This window comes from Brassica rapa, chromosome A06 (assembly GCF_000309985.2).
Source record: "Brassica rapa cultivar Chiifu-401-42 chromosome A06, CAAS_Brap_v3.01, whole genome shotgun sequence".
In the NCBI taxonomy this organism is placed as follows: domain Eukaryota; kingdom Viridiplantae; phylum Streptophyta; class Magnoliopsida; order Brassicales; family Brassicaceae; genus Brassica; species Brassica rapa.
Genome location: NC_024800.2, coordinates 10,741,802 through 10,762,410, shown reverse-complemented (window position 1 = coordinate 10,762,410; position 20,609 = coordinate 10,741,802). Strand labels below are relative to the sequence as shown.

The 20,609-nt window shown below is 32.4% G+C and overlaps 4 long non-coding RNA genes across 5 annotated transcripts; 2 read left to right on the top strand and 2 right to left on the bottom strand.

Moving 5' to 3' along the window:
• Positions 1-2,453: 2,453 nt before the first annotated feature.
• On the bottom strand, positions 2,454-6,606 carry LOC108872332. Its single transcript, XR_001959113.2, has 2 exons — positions 4,326-6,606; positions 2,454-4,156 (listed from the first exon to the last, which is right to left on the bottom strand). It is a non-coding gene; the product is annotated as an uncharacterized LOC108872332 (long non-coding RNA).
• A 222-nt stretch (positions 6,607-6,828) lies between these two features.
• On the top strand, positions 6,829-8,177 carry LOC117126160. Of its 2 annotated transcripts, none has more exons than XR_004448595.1 (5): positions 6,829-6,922; positions 7,003-7,257; positions 7,343-7,805; positions 7,891-8,014; positions 8,098-8,177. It is a non-coding gene; the product is annotated as an uncharacterized LOC117126160 (long non-coding RNA). The 2 variants fall into 2 exon arrangements; XR_004448596.1 differs by having other exon boundaries at positions 8,090-8,146.
• On the top strand, positions 8,169-8,944 carry LOC103873184. Its single transcript, XR_004448597.1, has 3 exons — positions 8,169-8,400; positions 8,476-8,522; positions 8,598-8,944. It is a non-coding gene; the product is annotated as an uncharacterized LOC103873184 (long non-coding RNA).
• A 5,222-nt stretch (positions 8,945-14,166) lies between these two features.
• On the bottom strand, positions 14,167-19,275 carry LOC103873183. Its single transcript, XR_004448542.1, has 2 exons — positions 19,172-19,275; positions 14,167-14,596 (listed from the first exon to the last, which is right to left on the bottom strand). It is a non-coding gene; the product is annotated as an uncharacterized LOC103873183 (long non-coding RNA).
• Between the last annotated feature and the right edge of the window lie 1,334 nt (positions 19,276-20,609).

Here is a 20,609-nt window from a genome sequence, read left to right as displayed (position 1 = left end):
TATTAATAAACGACATTTTTTGTCACATTAATAAAAGACATAATAATAACACATACATTGATAAATTACTCTACTGCTAACATATATTTTAATATAAACTAGATTTCCACCCGCACAACCATGCGGGTATATATTTTCACATTTATATATATATAGATATTTGTTTTACATAATTATTATATATTTTTAGTGTTACTCACATATTTAAATATTTGTATAATTATGCCAAATATAATAATTTTATAGTTTTCATGCTGTAAATTAAAATCATCACATATATATATTACATATTATATATTTCTCCTATTGAATTTGCGTTTGATTACTAAACTATTTTTTTTAATACATGAAATAACATATATGAAAACAATTTTGTATTTAATTTATTATAATCATGATCCGTAATTCAAATCGCTAGATTTTTAAGTAATTTTTAATGTTTATTAATTTTATATAATAAATTACTGTATATTAAAAAGTTTAAGATAAGAGAATTTTTATACATGTATTATATAGTTTACTAATATTAACCCGTTCTACCAACATATTATATTTTTGGCATAAATATTTTATATTTATGAAAATAAAATATGTTAACTTATTAATTTAAAACAGAAGGTATGACTTCTTTTCATGTGTGATTTTTTTAATTTGGACCATTCCTAGAAAATATCATATTTTACATAAGTTCATTATTATATCTTTTAATATCTTTATCTTTTTATTTGAAATACAAATGAATATATTTAAAATGTTCTAACAAAATCTATTTAAAATCTTCTTAGAATCTTTTTAAATTTACTTTCAAAAATTAGTTAGTTTTAATTTAAATTATCATAAAATATAATTAGAAATTAAAATTGAATATAGTTTTGGTTTATAAACGAAAATTTAAATAAAATGAAATTAATTAATTTCACAAATATATTTACTAATAATATATTAGATTCTTGTAACTCCTATGATAATCTACTTTTCAAATTTATAGTGTTTGAGATAAAAATTGATATTATTATTTCAAGGATGAGATAATTAGTTTTCTTTGAAAACAGATCTGTTAAAATACGAATTATATAATCAAATTTTTGTCAAACTTTAGTTACATTATTTAATATAGTTTAGTTATGTTTAATGTATATTTTAACTAGAATTTGCAATTTGCAAACAAATTGTTAACTAGATCTGTAACTAGACAAAATAAATTTACATTAGTTTTGTTAAATGGAATAACCAAACTTTTAAAAATAATAATTTATAAACCGAAAATTTTAATTATAATATCAAACAAGTTCTATAAAAAATTCTAAAATTTTGAATACAAAATAAATAAATAAACTATTTTTTAAAAAAATTACATTTTTAATATTTATCTAGAAAAAACCGTAAATATATTTTCACCAATAAAATATTATTCTGCATCGTGTATATTATCAAAACTGTGATTATTATTCAGACCCTTAATTGATACATTCAAAAAGCAATCTAAACCTGAATAGAATGAGATGTCAAAAGCAAAAAAAAAAGGATAAAATAAGATTTGACAAAAAAAGACAAAATAAGATAAGAATTTGACCCAAAAAAGGATAAGAGTTGATGACGTTGATGTTGTTTGTCCGCGTTCTCAATGCGTGTTGGGGTTGACGCGGTTTATTTGGAAAACTAGTGATTTGATCGAATTGCAAAAGGATAAATATTACAAAAGTCAACCATCTCATGCTTATGATTTTTCACACGCATTCACGTCATGATTTTGAACTTTTTGGTCTAGTTCACGCAGTCAATCATTGGTTACACAGTACACACCAGTCAACGGAAAGGTCGGAAGCCAACTAAAATCAAATCGGAGATCAAAACCGGTTACTTTGACAAGTTTTCTGATTTTCTTACCAAACGAAATTATATTATTGAAAAATCATTTGGAATAAACAGAACAGAATTATAAAAGGCATATTGAATCATATATTTTAATAGAGTTTAAATCTAAATATAATACAATGTTATTCGAATTATGATTATAATTATTTTTAAATTTAATGTTAGTCAAAAATGATTTAAATCTAATTTTTAAAATCTAGTCTTATTCAACTTTTAAATATTTTATATTTTTTTTGTATTTTAAATTAATTTTAAATCATTTATTATGGAATCGCATGAATAAATGATTGAATTCAAATTTTAAATTTTGATATATTACCAAATATTAATATTTAGTTTTAAATCACTAGTTGAATAACACCAAGTTAATTCTTTTAAATCGTTTGCCACACTTCTCAGAAAAAAAAATGGAACTAAACCGATGCCAACCAAACTGAACTGAGCCCACAATAAACAATAATATCAATCCCATGTTCAATAATTATAAAACTGTAAGTATCATTTTACATTCTAATTTTTATATTTAGTGAAGTGGATCGGCAATAAATATATTATATTTACCATCCTCATAAAATAAAGAGAAATTGCGGTGCATATACAAGCATAACTGCTTATTTTGCACGGATGGAAAACTGCCTTTATTGCTGATGTGTTCTTTTTTAATGGCCATCTTACCCCTATAATTCCTATAACACAACCTACACTACACTATTCAAAACCTCTACAATCCTGTCGGCTATATTTTTCTTTTTGAAACTAACCATTTTATCTCTCTCATTCTCTTTGTTTTCTCCGTTGCAACCATCTCCAATATCTCTTAATCTATATGGTTTATCCATCGTAACTATACTCATCTCTCTTAATCTCACATGTGCTCTCCTAACCAGTCTGTCTTCTCGCATGTCTCCGTCCCACCGTTGTGACCACATCTCCACCGCACCAGAGCGCTGCCGTGTCCGCGTCTTCCTTCTCGCTTCCGTGACATCTTCTCTTCTCGCCGCCGTCACATCTCCATCGTTCGATTGTGGGCGCACGGGGTGAGGTTTTGGCTGAGAGGACTGAATCGTGTAGAACGGTCTTCAGTAAGTAATCAATTCGTCCATCTTGGGCTGGATCGAGTGCTGCAGCTCGAGCATGATGAATCAAGTGGTTGGGTCTTCTCAGTTTGATCGATTCAAGCTCACAGAAGCTGTGTTTTATAGTTTAGTAGATTACATCTGATGATTCTCGCCTAGAAAGAAATAGAGATATATCTATGGTTAGCCGGTTAAACAAGATACATATTTTTGTATTTATTTTCCTTCTTTTAATTTTGGATAATTTTAGCTTAACCCTTTTTATTTTTTGAAACAATCTAGAGTTTTCCAACAATGTAAGCTTAACTTATATTGTTGATATGTAAGCTGGTTATAATGTGACTTTTTAGAATGTTTTACAAATTAGCACGGTTATATTCTGATTTAGTTGGATACTTTAAAGTTTAGCTGATAATTAATTTATATTAACCGGCTATTTTGATCAGTTGATGGTAGTTATTTTTGTATCAATTCGGATAAACGAAAAATTAATTCTAATAAATCACAAAACATATGATTAGATTTACATGTTCGGCTAAACATAAAATTAACTCATTAACAAATCACAATATAAATGATTAAAAGTTTGAATGTTTAGCCGGTTAAGATTGTATTTGACTTTTTATTATAGTTAGCCGGTAAAATATACTACTTATCTCGACATTGTTATAGTTAGCCGGTAATATATACTAATTAATTATGTAATTTATCAAATAGCCGGTTAAGATTTTACTTGACTTTTTGGTTATATTTAGCCGGTAATATACACTAGTTATCTTAATATTGTAACTTGAATTGTAACATTGAAAACATCTGAGACTCTGAGGTCCATTCAAAGAATTCTTAAAGGGCTGAAATGTAGAATCTGAAAGTCTGGGGCCGATTTGTGAAGCTATTTGTACACATGGAAATATTGGGGTCAATTCGAGAATATCCAAAGATTTGGGGCTTGTGTTGCAAAATACAAGAAATCACCATTGTTACTCTGACATCTTGTAATGAGACAGAGGCCGCGATGATGAGCACAACGGCGATGCTTGAATTCGAGCATGACGACGTCGGCAGAGAAAGACGACGGAGATGTTCCGGTGACCCGAGACAGATGCGATGATTTGCGGCGGAGAAGAGGAAGCTTGTGGCAGAGACGTTTGTGCGGTGGCAGAGATGAACAAGGAAGACGAAGCAGGTTCACGGTGTCGTTTAAACTGGTTAATTGAAAAAGAAAAAAAGTAAAGCTTTAATGATCTAAAAATTGAAAGAAAAAAAGATGACGATGAATGCAAAGAGGAAAAAAATAAATATTTTGTGTAAAAAATTTTTAAAAAAAGAGAGAGAAAGGGATAACAAGCTATAGGGTCTGCAGTGTTTTTTTACATTTACTGGTGTTGGGCTCCACCACCTTTTTTCCTATCCGCAAATTACTTCATCTTTCTTTAATTTCTATGCAAATCGCTCAAATAAATATATAAACGTGGATTCAATTCTTAATAAAGAAAATCTCAATGGAATGGAACTGTATGTTTCGTGTATAATCTTTTTGAACACTTTTTGACGACGATTAGTATCTAATCTCTTGATTCAAATTACTTGTCACGTGTTCTTTTAATTAGTTGGACTACGACACGTCATTTGGTCCGACGCTTGGACTATTGCTTAAAAACAATAGAAACCTACCCTACGAGGCAGTGGAGGAGAAAAAGTGCAGAACTTAATTGTTCATTAAAATATGTGCATACACTAGATAAGTTCACATTTAGAGCCATTCAATTTCGTTACGGTTTTGGTATGTATGTATGCGTGTTAGTATGACATATATATGTATTTATAATATCGAAACCTACCCTACGAGGCAGTGGAGGAGAAAAAGTGCAGAACTTAATTGTTAATGTCGTATATGATTTAGAAGTTCTTTAAAATATAAGATTCAATGTATATCATGATACATTACAAATGAAAAGGATTCCGATATTCATGTTGGCCTATAGTTTTTTTTTTTTTTTTTTGATAATTTTGGTATGATCCCGAAAACTTTCTAAACCCAAAGACTAATCACCAAGAAACCCATAAAAATTCGGGTTACTTAAAGCGTTTATGGATGGCTAAGGAGAATCGAACCCAAAGCAAAAATTTCAGCTGGAACCACTTTACCTTTAGACTAAGACCACTTGGTTACGCACTTGCATATTCGTCAATCCAACCAGAGTTCGACCCACCAAATTGTTTGCTTATAGTTTTTAATATTAAACACTGCCCACTCCCGTAACAAACCTGAAAGATGATTTCATCTTTCACTATTCTCATTCCCACACATATAGTTTACTGCTTTATGTCATCAATAAAGAATAAATTTCAAATAACTATTGGGTTTTAGTCCTTTAAAAAAACATATTTAAAACGATTTTACCAAAAAAAGAAAACATATTTTAAACGTACAGTGGTTTGAAAAAGAAACTTTGTTATTGTATTGCTATCTCTTACGGTTATTTTTTTTTTGAACTTCTCTTACGGTTATTTTCCATCGACTCTTCTCTTTTTCGATGATTTCATCTTTCACTATTTCCCACTCATATAGTTTATTGGGTTTTTTTTTGACATCTATAGTTTACTGGTTTATGTCATCAATAAAGAATAAATTTTAAATAACTATTGGGTTTTATAGTTTGATAGTGCCACATGAGATACGCCGCTTCTTCATTTCCATGTTGATGAATGTTTTCAAAATCATTTTTCAAGGATACTGTGTTTTAAAATGATTATTTGTCTCGTTCTGTTTAACGAAAGAAATAGTGACAAAATATTTCAACCGGTTTAACCGTGCAAACAGAGAATCACGTTTTCTTTTTAGTATGTACTTCGTGACTTCGTCGATGATTTTCTTTTTATAAATCGTCGATTTTTATAATCAACATTTTTGCTAAAAGCCTAGCTTTTCATTTTTTTTAAATTTATTCAAAAGTACGCAATACAATCTACTCGGGCAAATGAAAAGCAATTTACGCACTACAAGTGTGTTCCAAAATCCACACAGTAGCGCACTACAACTTAAAATCATCTCTACGGCTTCACGTGAAACATGTCTAAAATGTTTTATCAAGAAAGTTTAACGTCGACGCACATAATTGTTTTGGCTTAATTCTTTTGCCTGACGAGGTGGTTGAGCTACATTTTTTAATTGTTCACACGCTACCAAATCCAATGGACGGCTTGAACATTGCTGAACCCTTTTGACTTCTGTTTTTTGTTTTGTTGGTCATGTACGTACGTATTTAATTTTAATACAGTTTTGGTCATGTACGTACGTATTTAATTTTAATATTTTTTGAAAAGGTATTTAATTTTGATACAAGTAATCCGTAATCTACTCTACGAATTTACGACTGAAGCTAATTTTTTTTAGTTGCGGCTTTGGTATTACTATTAGTTGATACCGGTGGACAATAATGATACGATACCTGTAATATTTTTAAAAAGTTCCACACTTGGCCTGGTTTCAGACTGCTCTCGTTATCCTGATTTTTAGTTGTACTGTACATTCACAAATTTTTATATTAGAATTCAACTGCTCATTGTTCATAGTTATAAAGACATAAATTTCTAACTTTTAAGACAGTTGTTGCTAAAACAATCTTATAGAGAATCATATAAAACTGAAAACACATATATAATCTTTCTCGATATATCTATAATAATAATTTGGAGTTTTCTCTCACCTCAAGCAGCCACGTCCTTCTTTTGGTGTGGGCATATATTGCCACGTGTCATTAACTTATCATTCCGCTCACGAAAACTTTAGTAATTATACTATGGGCCGTTTGATGGGCTTTATGTAATATTTTCTATGGTTTAGGCTCACATGTATTTAAGGCTTCACCACTCTCCGTCTTCTACTAACAGAGCATTGCCGTCTTCAAGTTACAGATGACATCGTCTCCGATTCCAACTATGTAACGTCTGTTATTGACAATTATTAGGTGCTTAAATCTGAGCATTTACATCAATTATACAACTCCTTCCACTCTCTAGATTTTAATCGAGCTTCTCATCTTTCTAGGTAACCGCCGGAATCTTCACCTATAAATGTGTTTTCAGCCAACGATGAACGGCATCCCATATACGAAATCTGAAAACACGATCCCTGCTACTCACCAACTCAACAATGGCGCAATCCTCTATCTTACCTGGCGATTTGAAAGCTAGCCACTGTACAAATGCCACCAAGGTCCGTCTTCTGAGGTTTAGGGAGGCCAGGAATGTGAAGAATGGGCGAGAGTTAATAGGTGTCGACATGCTACGGCTTGACGAGAATGTAATCACCGTCCTTTCCTATTAACAATATATATGAGCCTCTGAAATCCTGTTTTCTAATTATATTGTTTTCTCTTGCCAAACAGTTGACCCTTATCCAATGGTCCGTCAGTGCCAACCGTCTTAGCCCTTTCCTTGGCGTTCAGTGTAGGATCATTTTAAACGTTCAGCAGTTTCGACGTCACAAGGAGCAACAACAACTTCACAAGGAGCAACAACAAGTTCCGTCTGTCTGAGACTCCCCTCTCCATACGCTTCAATGATGGGACGTCTTTTGTAGAGCTAACCGATTCGGTGAAATAAATACCAACTGAACTGTTACGATTTCGTAGACCAGCTACGTGCATTGGCGAACACCACCAGACAACTACCTGGTATGTTTTTAATCTTCTTTATCTTTCTTGTCGTTTAAGAATCCTACGTCTGTCTATATTAAGGTCCTGCTACGTTTTAATTTTCAAACATAATCGGTGAGCTAACTGCAATCAGGAGCACTAATAATGATACACACGGGTCACAGCGCGTAATGCTTACTCTTTGCATAGAGAGGTTGTTTGTACAGTCAAACTCCAGTGGTTTGCGTGTTTTACAACTATATATTCCAACGTAACTCTCATGGAACTCTATATTGCAGTTATATCACCGTGTCATTAGCATCTTCGATGCCTTAGCCCTTGCATTTTATAACAAACTCGAGAGCTACGGGACGGAACCAACAATTGTACTTGTCACCAGCATAAATCCGAAAATTGTTGGAGGTCAGTAAGCTAGGGTCTCATTCATACGATAACTAAAATCTTAAACAAACATAGCTTCCATTTATTAAATTTCAGTTATGCAGGTCGATTGTTAATGTCACATCTGGAACACATCTTTACTTCGACACAGAGACCGCTGTTGGAAAAGAAAAGATTGACAAGCAAGTGACCCTCATTTTAATTAGATAGAGACCACTTGGTTCACATTAAGCATATTTCCATCTGCTTTAATATATTTTTTGACTGTCATTCAACAATTATCTCTTAATAGGTTGACAGGTGAAGGCACATATGAGACAACATCTTCATCGAAGGTGGTATATGCACAGAAAGTGGCCCTGATCGTTTCAGAGCTAAAGCAATATGTTATCGCTGCCGACCCTCAGGTTCGCTTCTCGTCTAATTTAGAAAGCGCTATGAATTAACCAAACTAATAGATAATGTTTTCTTTGGCATCACAGATAATTGAGTTTCTTTGACCGGAATTCTGCCAGGCTTTGTTAAAGATGTTGGTACCTAATCCTATTTTAGTTATGCTGCTACCTAAATTATATAAACGATGTATTTGATATTTTGAAAACAGGAGGATGAAGAGGTTCCTGATGCTCAACTTCCTGGAGTGAATGCACTAGCTTCGAATGGAGCTGCTGATGAGAACTCCAATGTTGCGCCCCACCATCCATGTCTGCTGATCCAGCTGCCGAAGGTGAACCATCAACCAAACAGCAACTTGATCCGAGCCAGAGTGGATCCAAGAATGCACGCTTGGCATAAGTTCACGTAGATACCTTTGATAACCATTGAATACTTATCACGTGGATACCCTTAACAAAAGTATTAATGCTTTAGCATCTTTTTCTACTTTTGTTTTCAACTCACTGTAGTGATCAGTGTTTGAATTATTAATGCAAGTTTATTTTATACAGGCAACATTTTGTTAAGATAAGTCAAGTAGTCATGCTACCTTACGTATGAAGTTCATACTTCTAAACACTTGGTAGTCTACGTAAGCAATTGATGATAAAGTTACATGTCTACTAACTTTTTCTTAAAAAATACATAAACCATACAATTAAGCAGTGTACACTTCAAGTATTTCCTCAAAACAAGATTAAAAGCAACAAAATTACGGCATCCAAGTCTCGATGAGTACATCCAAATCTACACTGTCGGTGCAACTGTCCCTCAAATACATGTTACATGTAAATTGTTAAAGATGTACATTTGTTGAAAGGTGTTGACGTATATATATAATATATTTGACGTCCACACTACTAAAAACGTTTGTCCATGTTATCCAAGAATAAAAGTCAAAAGAATAAATATAAACCATTACATTTTTTAAACTCACTTATTTAAAATTTTGTGTTCTCTTAAGAAAAACCATTACCTTTTTTAATTCAATTATTAAAATTTTTATGTCCTCTTAAAAAAATATAGTGGTTCTTTCAACTCAAACCAGCAAAATTAAATTTACAGTACAATCTTAGAAAGTTTTAAATTTATCATATTCAATTTAAAACAATATTTTCAAATGTTCTATAAAATATTTTGATCAAATCTTCTATAAAATAAAAATATATTTTAACATAAAACATTTTTTTCGTAAATTCACCCGCCCGTAGGGCGGGCCAACCCCTAGTATTACAGAAACTAAACTTTTTGCAAACGATGTTTTGTAATCTTTCTTGGGGTCAACAAATGTGGGATATAGTCAATTCCGACTCGAAGTAAAAAAATCATATCCGCTTTTTGAAGAAAACATATGACGAAGAAATATCATAAGTATTCAAAAGCTTTCTTACCTTCGATGCCTAAAATTCAGTAGATAAAATTCTTAAGACAACCCACGATGGGGTGTTGAAAACATTTTTCAACCGTTGAAACCATTGTATAAGGCCAAGTCCAACAGGACTGTATAACACCAAAATAGTGTTATATTTACTGATTTCTCTCTCCAATCAAACGGCAAAAACAACACTATTTTTGTGTGATTCCCTTCCTTGCTACAGTGTCACACTATATTTGGTGTAACACTGTAGCAACGGCAAAACCCTTTTTTTTTTTTTTTTTTGCAAAACTGTTCATTTCAATTTTGTTTGAGCAAAAAATATTGTTTAATTATAGTTGATTATATTTCTGTTACAGTATTATTTTATAATTAGAACTGATATTTTAATTAAAATAAATATACCAAATTTCTTTTGTTATCTTTAACATGGATTTAATATAAAATATTAATTTATATGAAAACAAATTAAAAACTAGATTAAAAATACATAACAAAGTTTAATTCAAACACAAGAAATTTAAATTGCAAAATTAAAACTAAAAAGAAAAATTGCATACAACAAAAGAACTTTTAAGACATAAGCCTAGATAATATCTAATAATTAGGGAAATTATTATTCATCCCATTAAAATAATTAGAATATGGAGTAGAAACTTCTAAATCATTTGGTGATATTTGATCTTCACTGGTAACTTGTTCTCCTTGAACTTGAGATGCTTGATATTGAGATCCATGATTGTGGTATTGAGAGCCTTCTCCATGTTCTTCATGTTGGTTTGTTTGTGTTTTTAATTGTTTAATGTAAGAGTTTATTTTTATAATAATATTTTAATATAATTTTGTCATATAATATTATTCATATTTTAATTAGAAATATGTTTTACAAAGTGAATTAGAAATATTTTTTAATTACGATTTTAATATAAGTTAATATATGTTAGTCATAAAATAATAAATATTCTACTTAAATATTAAAAACAAAGATTTTTTTTAATAATTTAATAATGGAGAATATTCTTATTAGTGTAAGATTTGGTGTTGTGGTTGGAGAGCCAAAAACATTTAGCGCTAAAACTACACTAAAATAGTGTAACTTTTACACTAAAATAGTGTTATGGGTTGGAGATGCCCTAAGGGTGTCGATAAATTTGTCTTATCTGTGTGGCATAAATATATATGGTAAAGTTTCAACGGTTGAAACTTGTTTCTTGTTTCTTGTGGTCAACGCTGTCACGTGTCGCTTTTTGATCGGGCAAAAAATGTGCTGGTTTTATCACTTTTTTTAAATCTGGATAAGATTTAAATGTTGTGTTCTGATTGGCTGTGCCGATTTCTTTTGTTTTTCTATCATCACTCAATAAGTCAAACATATTTATTATATAATAATTTTTTTTAAAAAAATATAAAAATTATATCAAAATTCAAGATTTTTTTTATCTATAAATAGAGACTACTTTCATTTTATTTGGATACAGAAAAAACGTCATTTTTCATAATCAACTATTTTCTTACTTAAAAAATAAATATGTTCTTAATTCTGATTGTTTTAAAATAAATATGTTCTTAATCAACTATTGTCTTAAAATTTTTGGTAAATATCTTACTTAAAAAATAAATATGTTCTTAATTTTGATTGTTTTATTAATACAAATTTTGGTATTATTTAAAAATTAAGCTAAATATAACAATTCAAAATAAATATTATTAAAAGTTATGATATTTTAGTTTTTAAGTTAATTGTAAAAAACAAAAATATGAATTAAGAGTTGTGGGGTAGGGTGTTGAATTTTTTAAAACAAACCATTATAGAGGTGTAGATTGAAGTGGGTGTTGAATAAATGAGGTGGAAGAGAGAAGATGATATGAAATGTTAAAAAGAGAAAAAGATGATGTTGAATATGGAGAGGGTGTTGAAGCCATTATACATGCTCTAAATGTGTAATAAACAAAAGATAAATGTTAACAATAGGGAAATTGGCAACACTAGCAGTTATAATTAAAAAACTACTATGTACATCGATCTCACCAATTCACATTAAAAATAACCAAAAGAGTAGTTGCACCGCATATACACATAATAGTGTATAGATAGATAGATGGATATGATACTCTTATAATTCAATCATCTCTACATTAACCTTATACTCGATATCGACCCGCGCACTTGCACGGATATTTTTATTTTTATAGATACATGCACAAGCATTTCTCATTTTTATGTGTATCAAAGCTCAAATGTAACCATGGAAGAGATCCCATGTGTTCAAGTGACTAACGAAGAAAGAATGGACGATTCATCCGTAGCTGTTTTTGATACAATGGTTCAAACTGAAAAGGAGGAGAATTCAAGTGGTGATGCATAAAAGAGTCTGGTCAAAGTAGTTTCTGAAACTTTAATTACTTACTAGATCATGACCCGTGCGTCCTCACGGGTGTTTGCTTTAATTTGTAAGAACATTATAAATTCATAATTAATTGTTAATTGTTGGATTTTCAAAATTATGGTCCCGTTATATATTATTGTATTTTTAATACATATAAAGGAATACTAATACATTCATACATTATTTTTTTATTTTATTGCTTATTTGATATTGTAATCCAAATATTATAGTTATTTCTAGTATTGTATATCTAATTCTATTTCGGTGGTCCATAAAAAAATTATAAAGAAGGTTTACTCAATCTATAAGTTCCTTTGTATTGTATTTTATATATATATTAGAAACAATTTTATAATTGTTATTGGAAAAACATTAGTGAAAATCAATTTTTGAATACATGCATATTTTTGAATCAATTTTTGGTTTGAATTTTGTTTAATGATTAAGTTAGACAAAATATGTTTTTAGTTAATTAGATTGGACCAGTTGCACAAAAAAAAGAAATTAAATTGAGTCATTTTCGTATATTTTAAATATGGTTAAACAGATAATTTATAAAATATAATGCACTTCAATTTTCTTTGATAACATAAGCTCATTATTATTATTATTATTTTTGATATATTGTTATCCATATTTTCAAACAACATTATATTTTTTTTTAATTATGTTATTCTTGTTTCCAAACATTCCCAAAGGTACTTCTATTTTAATAAGATATAAGATATAACATTGCAAAAATATGTTGTTATTTATTTTTCATGTCACTATTAAATATCATATATGTGTCATCATATAATTAATTGTGTGTTTACCTACCATCATATAAGTAATCATATAATTAATAGTATTTTATACGTACCATCATATAAATAATCATATATATATATTATATTTTAAAACTTAATATGAAATATAAAATCATAATTTACGTTGGTGTTTGAAATTGCTTTGTATTTTATTTTTCTTAAATATATTTAAAACATTTTTATAATGGTTATAAGAAACATTTTAGTAAAATCAATTTTTGAATATATGTATATTTTGAATCAATTTTTAATATAAATCAATTTTAAATTAATATTTTGATTTGAAATATGTATATAAAATTAAATTTTTTTTTATGATTATTTTAGGCAAAAATGTTTTTAGGTAATTAGATTAGACCCGCTATTTTCGTATATTTTAAAGCTGGCTCATATATATAGTTTTCATAATATAATGAATTTCCATTTTTTCTTGATAACATAAACACATTGTTTTTTTTTCTTTAATATATTGATATCCATGTTTCCAAACAACACTATATTTTTTTTAATTGCTATTTGTGTTGCCAAACAAAAGCTTAAAGTACTTCTACTTTAATAAGATAGATATTTTGTTATTTATTTTTTCATGTTACTATTAAATATCATATATATGTCATCATATAATTAATCATGTTTTTTACCTTCCATCATATAAGTAATCATATAATTAATAGTATTTTATACGTACCATCATATAAATAATCATATATATTATATTTTTAAAACTTAATATGAAATATAAAAATCATAATTTACGTTGGTGTTTGAAATTGCTTTGTATTGTATTTTTCTTAAATATATTTAAAACATATTTATAATGGTTATAAAAAAACATTTTATTAATATCAATTTTTGAATATATATATATATTTTCTAATCAATTTTTGATATAAATCAATTTTATTAATATTTTGATTTGAAATATGTATGTAAAATTTAAATTTTGTTTTATGATTATTTTAGACAAAAATGTTTTTAAGTAATTAGATTGTGCTATCCATTTTCGTATATTTTAAAGCTGGCCCATATATATAGTTTTCATAATATAATGAATTTTTAATTTTTTTTAATAACATAAACCCATAACTTTTTTTCTTTAATATATTGGCTATCCATATTTTCAAACAACACTATTTTTTTAAACTACTATCTATGTTGCCAAACAAAAGGTCAAAGTACTTCTAATTTAATAAGATAGATGTAACTCTTAAAAAAGTCAAAGCAATGATTCTGAAGCAAAGACATGAGGAGCTAGTGGAGACAGAGTATGTTGATGCAGCGTTTTGCAAACCGGTCGAGCTGCTTAACTTGGATGACTTCAATTTAGTATCAGATATGAAGGTATATTGTAGGTTCATTCTTCTCAGACTTAAAAATTCAATGATGTTCTCACTGGTTATTTTCGAAACACTGAACAGCTCCATCACATCTCTGCCGTCTCTACAAGGAGTTCGACCTGAATGCACTCTCTCACAAAATGTAGGTGCTTCCCTTTGAGTAGACTTCCCTGAAAGTGGCGACTTAAACCTACCTTGTCTTAGCGGTGATAGCCGGAGATTTTCCATAGGTTATTGATTACAATAACATCCTCGATATCCTATTTGTTGGGATTAGTGAAATCCCGTGTCCAACTCTATCTTATCTTATTAGTACGATATTGTCCACTTTGGGCCTAATTGGCAAGCCCGCATGGATTTACTTTTGGTTTCCATCCCAAAAGGCCTCGTACTAATAGAGTTGGACATCTCTTTATATATTACAGACTCTTTGTCTAATTTTCCAATGTGGGACTTAGTTTGTCATCTCACATTCTCCACCTCAAACTAAAGATCACATTCATCTCGTGTCCCACAACTGACTTCCAAGATCTTCTGACTTGATTTCTGCCACACACCTCTCATTCCTAACTCATAGGATACTCATTCATCATTCAAAGGGTATTTTGGTCTTTCTTGCAGATTTCTCGTCAACCTGGCTCTGATACCAATTGTTGGGATTAGTGAAATCCCGTGTCCAACTCTATCTTATCTTATTAGTACGATATTGTCCACTTTGGGCCTAATTGGCAAGCCCAAAGTGGACAATATCGTACTAATAAGATAAGATAGAGTTGGACACGGGATAGATGGAGATACAATAGATACATTCTCGGGAAAATTATCTGAAATAGCGTCCAAGTCTGCCTCCTTAGGAGAAATAATTGAAGAATCTAAACTTGTGAAAAAATTTCTAAAGAGCTTACCAAGGAAAAAGTACATTCATATGGTTGCTTCCCTTGAACAAGTTCTGGATCTTAATACCACAAGCTATGAAGATATAGTTGGTAGACTAAAGGCGTACGAAGAAAGAATAGCTGAAGAAGAAGAAGAAGATATCGATGATGAAACAGGGAAACTGATGTACGCCAATGCTGGCTCAAATCATGAGAACTACCATAGCCGTGGACGAGGTCGTGGTGGCAGATCGAACTGGAGAGGACGAGGTCGCGGTCGTGGGTCCTTCCAACAACAAAGAGATGCTTATAGGCAAGGAAGAGTCGGAGGAGATGCTTCACACATCACGTGTTTCAATTGTGACAAACTTGGACATTACGCTACCGACTGTCCAGATAAGATATTGAAACTACAAGAGACTGTCGAAGGGAATGAGAAGAAGGACGAAGAGACTCAAGAAGCGGATGCTCTGATGATGAACGAGGTCGTCTATTTGAATGAGAAGAATGTGAACCCTAAGACCTTTGATACCGAATCAGATGCTAAGAATGTATGGTATTTAGACAATGGCGCTAGTAACCACATGAGTGGGAACCGCATGTTCTTCTTCGAGCTTGACGATACCATCACTGGGAAGGTACGTTTTGGAGATGATTCACGGATCGATATAATGGGAAAAGGCTCAATACGTTTCATTGTTGATGGAGGGAAGAAAATTTTGAAAGATGTCTACTATATACCGGCGTTACGAAGCAACATCATCAGTTTAGGACAAGCCACCGAAGCAGGCTGTGAGGTTAATATGAAGGATAACACGCTCAAGTTGGTCGACAAGCATGGACTACTAATGGTTAAAACAACAAGGGCTCAAAATCGCTTATACAAAGTCACGCTACAGGCAGATCATATTGAATGTTTGCAGATATCGACGTATGCGGAGTCTACTTTGTGGCACGCACGGTTAGGACATATCAACAAAGAGACCATGAGGCAAATGGTTAAGAAAGAACTCGTAACAGGCGTGCCCGAAGTCAAGTGCAATACTGAAGCTTGCGTCTCATGTCTGAAGGGAAAACAAACCAGGAAACCCTTCCCACAAGCAACTGTTTTTCGAGCATCAAAACCTCTAGAATTGATTCACGCAGACCTCTGTGGACCTATCACACCACCAACACCAGCTCACAAGAGGTACATCTTTGTTCTTATCGACGATTATTCACGATACATGTGGACAATTCTGATCAAAGAAAAAAGTGAAGCACTTGAAAAATTTAAAATCTTCAAACTGCGTGCTGAGCAAGAAACAAAATCAGAGTTAAAGACGCTACGAACAGATAGAGGAGGTGAATTCGTGTCTCATGAATTTCAGTCCTATTGTGACAAGTTCGGAATCAGTCGTCACCTGACTGCACCGTATTCTCCTCAGCAAAACGGAGTAGTGGAAAGACGGAACAGAACGTTATTAGAGATGACAAGGAGTATCTTGAAACATATGAACATGCCGAATCATCTGTGGGGAGAAGCAATAAGGCATGCCACCTACTTGATTAACAGAGTTGCAACGAGATCGCTTGAAGGATTAACTCCATACGAAGCTTTGAGAAGTCAGAAGCCGAATTTATCACACTTAAAAGTGTTTGGGTGTATTTGCTACGCGAGAACTGAGAAGGCTGGTAGGAAGAAACTAGATGACAGGTCCAGAATTCTTGTCCACTTAGGAACAGAACCAGGATCCAAAGCTTACCGTCTTCTCGACCCTCAGAGCAAACGTATCATTGTGAGCCGTGACGTTGTGTTTGATGAAAGCAAGCAATGGTGCTGGACAGAGGAAGCAGTCGATAAGGAAGTTGGCGAGTTCACTATCGTCCAAAGACCTTGGAGTGATGTTATCACGAATGGTGAAGACGATGGTGATGGGAATGAAGATGATAATGAGCATGAGGAAGATGGTGTTAGTGAAGATGAAGATAGCGATGGAGTTATACCACTACGACGATCAACAAGAACATCTACAAGACCTGCATATCTTGATGATTACGTTCTCATGGCGGAAATAGAGGGTGAACGTTTTTTGATGTTAGTTAACGAGGAACCTTGGGACTACAATGAAGCCAAGGAGCTGCAGGTCTGGATAGATGCGTGCAAAGAGGAGATCAAGTCGATTGAAAAAAATAATACATGGGAACTGGTTGAACTGCCTAGAGGTGTTAAACCAATTGGCTTGAAGTGGGTATTTAAGGTTAAGCGCAATGCTGATGGTTCGATCAACAAATACAAAGCCCGTCTAGTAGCTAAAGGATACGTTCAGCGACATGGGGTGGACTATGATGAAGTGTTCGCTCCAGTGGCTCGTATTGAGACAATTAGATTGATTATCGCCTTGGCAGGATCACATGGATGGGAGATACACCATCTTGACGTTAAAACTGCATTCCTACACGGGGAGCTAAAGGAAGACGTGTTCGTCACTCAACCTGAAGGTTTTATTGTCGCTAGGGAAGAACACAAGGTATACAAGCTTCAAAAGGCTCTCTATGGATTACGACAAGCTCCTAGAGCTTGGAATATAAAGCTTAACCAGATACTTTGTGGATTGAAATTCAAACGATGTTCAAAGGAGCCGTCACTTTATCGGAAGGAAAGTAACCAAGAGCTACTTATTGTCGTAGTATATGTGGACGATCTTCTAGTTACTGGTTCCTCATTGAGTTCTATACTGAAGTTTAAGCAAGAGATGGCAGCGAAGTTTGAGATGAGTGATCTCGGTCTATTAACATACTATTTGGGAATTGAAGTGATGCAAGGTAAGAGTGGGATAGTACTCAAGCAGGATAGATACGCACAGAAAATCCTTCAAGAAGCTAAGATGGATTCTTGTAATCCTACTCATGTACCTATGGAGCTGAACGCAGCCTTCTCTAAGTCATCCGACGAAGAAAAGATTGATGAAAGGGAGTATCGTCGCGCCATTGGATGTCTCCGTTACTTATTACACACGCGACCGGACCTGTCCTTTAGCGTTGGTGTTCTCAGTAGGTATATGCAGGATCCTAGGACGTCCCATGGTGCTGCTCTGAAGCAAATACTAAGATACCTTCGTGGAACTTGCTCTCTCGGGCTTTACTACCCGCACGACAAAGGGACTGAACTGATGGGCTATAGCGACAGTTCTCATAATGTTGATATTGATGATGGTAAGAGTACGACCGGGCACATTTTCTATCTGGGTGAGTGTCCTATAACGTGGTGCTCAACTAAGCAAGAAATAGTGGCGTTGTCATCGTGTGAAGCTGAGTTCATGGCTGCAACAGAAGCAGCAAAACAGGCGATATGGCTGCAAGAGCTTCTTAGTGAAGCCATCGGAAAGGAAAGCAAAAGAGTGATGATCAAGGTGGATAACAAATCGGCCATAGCACTTAGCAAAAACCCCGTGTTCCATGGCCGAAGCAAGCATATTCACCGGAGATTTCACTTTATACGTGAATGTGTTGAGAATGAATTAGTTGAGGTCGATCATATCCCAGGAAGCAAACAGAAAGCGGATATTCTTACTAAGTCACTTGGAAGAATTAGATTCAAGGAGATGAGAGATCTTATCGGAGTTCAAAATGTGTGTGAAGACAAGTTCAAGCTTAAGGGGGAGAATGTTGTTGGATAAGCTTGAGATATAAGTTTCCTTTTCCTATTTGAAGTTATGATTATCTTTAGGATTAGGAGATATGATAATACTAAGTGATTTAGGATTTATTTAAGTCCTATATATATGGATGCAATGTGTGATGCATAATGTGTGATTAAGATTTGTGATTGAGAACTTTGTGATTGAATAAGAGAAGTACTTCTTATTATTGTGATTCTATACTATTTAGAAACATATAAGGAGAAATCAATCACAGCAAGCAATGCATATCAAGTAAGAGTGAATCAACTACATATTGTATCCAAGTTTGCTCAAGTACTTGTTTACACTATCAAGATCAAGATCAAGATCTGAGTTAGTGGTTATGATACTCTTTTCGAGAGGCCAGCCACGCATTTTTGAAGATAAGTGAACTTCCAACTTGGATTTTTGATGCTGCAGATGCTCTGAAGTAAAGAAAGAAAGCAAACAGAACTGAGAGTGAGGCGAATTATCAGAAACATAATAAAGTGATCATACATGTATAAGAGAAAATCATACACATGAATATTTGTAGTTTTTTGTATAATAGAATAGCTTTGTATCATTGATCCTTCCGAAAAGTGATTGCAGCCACTAATTCGGGTTCGCCTTTTGTCTCTGAAACATCAAAGGTCATTGTTCTAACAAAGGCAACAAACAATGCGAAACGTTTACCATTTGGGCATCTAAAAGATGGAATAGCCTTTTCGTTTTTATTTAAAGTGCCCACAATTGTGAAAATGATAGAAAGCATACAAATTAATTGAGTAATTTTCATTACAGCACTATAAAACAAACGAAAACCGTAGATATGAAAACACAAAAATCAAATCAGTAGTTTTATTACTTTCAAGTTCCAACACACTATAATGTTCTTCGGGACAAGATCCTTATGAAGTATTGTATTTGGATCTCTACTGATATATGCTAAAGAGATGATCAGAAAGATCCACTAGCAAGTTTTGGATCTCTACTGATACGTTACAGAAGATTACCAAGGTTAATCAAAACAAAGGTCCCCTACCTAATCATGCTAGACATCGAATTGGAATAGGAGAGAACAAAATTATTTTATACTAAATCATTCCCTTTCATCCATGGTGTATTTCTGGAAAACAGCACAAATTATATTCAAGGGTCAAAGAAATGAAGAATATACCTCGGGGCTCCGCATACTTCATGGTAATGGTGATGCAGACAGGGAAAACACAGAGCATGTCAATATACTAATATAGGTATTTTGAGGCCAGTGCTCGAGCCTACAATAAGCCCCACCAGGCCACCAGACATGCTCAAGACTTTGACGCTGAAATTGACACCTTCTCCTCCCATTTTTCTTAAATTGGGTGCGGTAAGTTAACTAAATACAGTATGGAAGTAAATAAAATATATCTTCTTAATCAGGAAAGTGATTACATCAGATTTATATATATACAACAATCTAACCTAAATAAGAGTTAGTTCATTGGTACAACTAATCTATACATGTAACCAAGTAAACCGAGAAGATATATATCATAAAATAAATTAACAAAAAAAATCGATTGTGTAAAAAGGCAGAAGAATCTTGGGCCTCAAAGAACTTAAAGATGAAAATTAGCATTTATTTTAATAGCTTGGTTTTACTTCGCATTGTAGGTAAGATTGCTTATTTTTTAGTGCAATAAATTTAAATAAATAGACCTGAGAGAGAAAACGTTCTGCCTTCTCTCTAGTTTTCACCGCTGCAAACAGTG